Source organism: Canis lupus, chromosome 6 (genome assembly GCF_011100685.1).
Source record: "Canis lupus familiaris isolate Mischka breed German Shepherd chromosome 6, alternate assembly UU_Cfam_GSD_1.0, whole genome shotgun sequence".
Classification (NCBI taxonomy): domain Eukaryota; kingdom Metazoa; phylum Chordata; class Mammalia; order Carnivora; family Canidae; genus Canis; species Canis lupus.
This window is the reverse complement of record NC_049227.1, coordinates 37,914,476-37,919,403: the sequence shown is the minus strand read 5'-3', so window position 1 is coordinate 37,919,403 and position 4,928 is coordinate 37,914,476. Positions and strand designations below refer to the sequence as shown.

General features: G+C 50.6%; 1 pseudogene; it reads right to left on the bottom strand.

The window, feature by feature from the left end:
• Positions 1–518: 518 nt before the first annotated feature.
• On the bottom strand, positions 519–999 carry LOC119876338 (annotated as a pseudogene).
• Positions 1,000–4,928: the final 3,929 nt, after the last annotated feature.

Sequence of the window (4,928 nt, the reverse complement as noted above, 5' to 3'; positions counted from 1 at the left end):
AGTCAGTAGTGCTTACAAACAGTAGAGAGTTCCCTTATAATAGCAAAATAAGGCACAGCCTGTCATTGTTACAGATTTGTGTTAAGCAATAGTGTTCTTTCTATAAGGCACAAATTGGAAATCTGATTACCTAAACATTTAATATATGGTTCCAAAGATTACCATAAAACAGGGATAGCTAACTTGGAACAAATTCCCTTAACTGGAATTAACGACAGTTAATCAGACAACATTACTTCTAAGGTATGACACTCGGGAACTTAAGAGATCCTCTTCATCAGCCATATAGCAGTCTGGGAAGGCGCCGGGCCAGATGTGGACCAGGTGGCTGCACTTCAAGTTTGGAGTGCTTAATGAAAACAAAGACCCGCTTCCTAGAAATTAAACTTTATAGTAACAAACAAAAAACGTAATCACATTCGATAGAATGACAGGGGAGCTCAAGATTATATCAGGTTCTAAGTCATAAGCCTTGAAAAGGATTTTTGAACAGCAGGCTAGAGTTTCACTGGTTCTTCTCAGGGAAACATCCCACACAAGATGATGATGATGGCCACAACGACAATCCCTATTGCCCACATCTTGGAGTTCTTCCCCGATACTTTCTTGTCAACTTGGCAGCACTTGTTTCAAATTGGGACACTCCTGCCTGAGGCCTATCTATATGATCATCTAACTCTGAGAGCTGCTGATGCTTTTTTTTTTTTTTAAAGATTTTATTTATTTATTCATGAGAGATACAGAGAGAGGGGAAGAGACACAGGCAGAGGGAGAAGCAGGCTCCCTGCAAGGGAACCCGATGTGGGACTCGATCCCGGGATCACGCCCTGAGCCAAAGGCAGACACTCAACCACTGAGCCACCAGATGCCCCACTCTGAGAGCTTCTTCTCTTTTCAACACCTTGTATCGACTCTCATGATGTCCACTGTCTCATCTGCTAGATTCTGTGTCTGCTGAAGTCTCCAGTGACTGCCAGAGGCAGCTGCACCTGTAGACATCTTGGCAGTGGTGAGCAGTGGTCTGCAGAGCTGCGCAGCAGGACCCAAGGCCAGGACTGTACATAATGTGCTCTGTAAAAGCCCAGCTTCTTTAACGATTTTTTTTCTTTGACTCTGGTTTCAGCAATTTGATTATGATGTACCTTGGTGGTGGTCTCTTAAGGTTTGTTCCCCTTGGGTTATATTGAGCTCCTTGGATCTGTGAGTTTATAGTTTTGATCATATTTGGGAAATTTTGCTTATTTCTTCTGATATTGTTTCTGTCTCCTTTTTGCTCTTCTTTTGCTAGGATTCCAGTTTATTCACTTTGACCTTCTTGGTAGTGTCTGGTGTTTTGTTTTATCTGTGTGCTTTATTTGTGTGTGTGTGTGTGTGTGTGTGTGTGTGTGTGTACTTTATTTTGAGTAGTTTCAATTGCTATGTCTTTAAATTCTCTTTTATGGTGTTGATCCAATGCCAAACCTATACTGTATGTTTTTTCATTTTAGATACTATTACTATCTCTAGAAGATCCATTTGGATCTTTTTATAGCTTCCATTTCCCTCCCCATAATGCTCATTTTCCTCTACCTTCCTGAATATATAAAGCATTTTTATAATAATCATTGTCCTTGTCTGCTAGTTCTTATATCTCTGCCTTTGCTAGGTCAGTTTCTGGTGGTTGGTCTTTCTTAAGGTCATAGGTCATATTTCTCTCTCCTGGTACAGCAGTTACCAGTTCATGCTTCGTTGCCTGCTTGTGATGCTGGCATACTTCTCTTTTGCCAGCTAGCCTCATGCTAATCTTTGCTGTTGGGGGTGCTGGAGAAGAAGGGGCCTTTCTTCCCTGTTCTGTGTGTTTGGCTTATTTCCATTCGATGACACAGGCTGGAATGTAGGACATGTGGGAGCTCACGCCAGTAAGTTTCTGTGGCACCTTTTGGGGCAGGTTCTTAGCTGCAGATTCAGCAGCACCCTGTGGTACCAGTGTGATATTCTCTGTATATCTGGAAGGGGGGAAGGCACTGCCAGGCAAGTTCTGTGGGACCCTGGCTGGCCTCCTGGCAGCTTTCTGGTGAGTTCATCAGCACCTCTGCACTGGTGGCTGCCCAGAACTCTGCACACAGCTTCCCTGCTAATTGTGTTGGCACCCACGTGGGTGGTTGTCGGCCCCCAGCTTTGGCCTGGGGCAGCCAGTGAACTTGCACCATCCAGTGGGCTGTGACTACCCATCTCCCAGGTGTGAATCCTTCCCTTGGGTACTTCCCTTCACCCTAGGGTGTTCTGTAGAGTTCTCTTTTGTTTCCTTTCAGTTAACTCCTTATAAATAGTTAATAATTCTTTATACTAAACTTCCTTTATTTAAAATGCCATGTGTGGGATCCCTGGGTGTTTGAGTGGTTCAGCACCCGCCCTTTGGCCTGGGGTGTGATCCTGGAGTCCCAGGATCGAGTCCCGCATCGGGCTCCCGGCATGGAGCCTGCTTCTCCCTCTGCCTGTGTTTCTGCCTCTCTTTCTGTCTGTGTCTCTCATGAATAAATAAATAAAATCTTTTTTAAAAAAAATATAAATAAGTAAGTAAGTAAGTAAATAAATAAATAAATAAATAAATAAAATGCCATGTGGTTTCTGTCTCCTGGCTGGACTCCAACTGATATACTTGCCCACTTCCCTGTTGGATCCTGGACATTGTGAATTTGTGTTGTTGGTTGCTGGGTTTTGTTATATTCCTTCAAATAGTATTACTCGAGGTCTGGTACACAGTTCAGTTCCTTGGCAACAATCGATCCATTAGCGGCTTGCTCCTGAGCAGCGTTAGGGTGGGTCCAGGGCTGCCTTGGTTTGCAGCTGATTTAGCCCCATTATTAGGGGTGATGCCCCTCTGAGGAATCTCCCTGACAGCCTGTGAATTAGGAGGCCTTTCCGCGGTGGCCTGTGGGAACACAAAGTAGTGCCATCCCCGTGTGAGCTCTGGGGGTTGTTCCATCCGCTCCTTTCTAGGGATTCTTGCCTGGAGCTCCTGGAGTGGTTTGTCTTACATGGGTACACATTCTCCCCCAGGTGAAGCCCCATGGGACCCCGTGCACGTCCTGGAGCTCTGCCCTCGGTGCAGCCCCTCCTCCCCAGCACTCCGCCCCACACATCCAGCTGCCTCCTTGCCCCTCTGGCTCCTCTGCTGAGGGAGACGGTCACCTGTGCCTGGGTTTCCCCCTCCCTGCACCATAGCGTGGATGCCACTGCGTTGGCCATGGCTGGTGCAGTCACAGGCTCCGGCTGTTGGTTTCCCCTTCTTTGCTGGGATCACTGCCGTCTGGTGACTGGAGACCCACTGCATCATCTCTTGTCCAGTTTTCCTGTGTGCAGGGGACCCTGTTACTCTGACTTGAAGGAGTACATAACCAAACAGATGAAACAGCCAGTCGGGAGCTTAATGAAATCAGCACAGGTGGGGCTCTCTGGCTAAGCTGACTGACACTGTTAATGCTTCCTTTCTTCTTTTATTAAACAGTCGCACTACAATTGGGAACAGCAAGATGGTATGGATGGGAAGACAGTGACGTGGGGACAGCCTGCGCTTGGTCCCGGGCAGGACCACCTTACCATCTTCCGTGGTTGTATCCTTGCTGGGCTGAGGTGGTTGCGAGGATGAGCGCCTCCTCACAGGAGCTCAAGTGAAGAAAGGAGCTGATCGCCCATGAACTTGAGTCTCTGCCCTGCTTCTGTGGCCCACCACGGCTCAGGCAGTCTTCAGACGATGAGGAACGGGACCAACATTGCCACCTGCCTCCCGGCACTCCGGCCTTGGCCTGGACTCCTCCCTGGCCTCCTGGGGCCACCTCTGCTTCTGCCTGAGGCCCTGGCCTTGGCTGCAACTGGAGTGAGCTGGCCGGTGGTGGCCCGTGCTGCCCTGCTACACTTCCGCTCTGAGGGAGGAGAGCCTGGAAGGCCAGCCTTGCAAGGTGAGTGGATGCGTTTTCTGAAATGGCATAGAAGTGGGGTGAGAACCAGCGCTGCTCCCTGGAGCCCAGAGCCTGCGGTTCCTGAGGAGGCAGAGGTCTGTGCAGCTGCTTTTCCTGTCCTCCCAGAAGCACCTTCCCCTTCCTGTTCCCAAGGCCAGGTCTCTGCCAGCCTCAGACCCTGCCCGGGGCTGTTGGTGCCCAGACCTCTGAGCAGAGAGTGGCGGCAGGGCCCTGGGTCTGCCCGCCTCCAGGAGTCCAGAACAGGCAGCCCTGTGGGGAGCCCCACAGCTCAGTGAGGGTGTGGAACAGGACAAGTGCATCATCCTTCACTTGGCCAGACCCGAGGAGGAGACTGTCCTGGCGGCCAGCTAAGGGTGAAGGCGGAGATGCTGAGGGAGGACAGTTAGCGGGAGCCCTTCTCCTGTGACTGAGCCCCACAGGCTCTCACTGCATGCATCCCTGCCCCACGGGAAGAGTTCAGTCATGGGAACTTACAGCATGAAGCTCCCTGGTGGGGGGGAGCAGGGAACACCAGGGGAGCTTGGGGCCATGGTCTCCTCCACACCAGCAGAGCTGCAGTGTCTTCCCATCCCACAGCCTTAGGCCCAGAGATGCCGAGAGAATGGGTGAGAGGGTCTGGGGACTAGTGGACACAGTGACTAGGGAAGACATGGGTCAGCTCTCCCAGCTGGCCATCCAGGAAGGGCCGGGCAGAGTTAGAAAAGACACTCTGTCACTTGGGACTTAGACTTGAAGGTCAGTGGCGAGGGGGCCTCAGTGGCCACTGTGTTGTGGGGCTGCGCCATCACGTGGGTGTTGGCTCTCGGGACCACCGGTTCCTGTAGGGTCCCGCTGGGACTAGGATGAACTGGTCCCACTGGCTGTGCTTTACCCAAGTACTACTGTGATAGTTCCTTAGCCCACAGGAGCCTCTCCCGCCCATGAAGAGCTGTGACCCTGGTGCCCGCTTATCACCCTTGCTTGTATGTC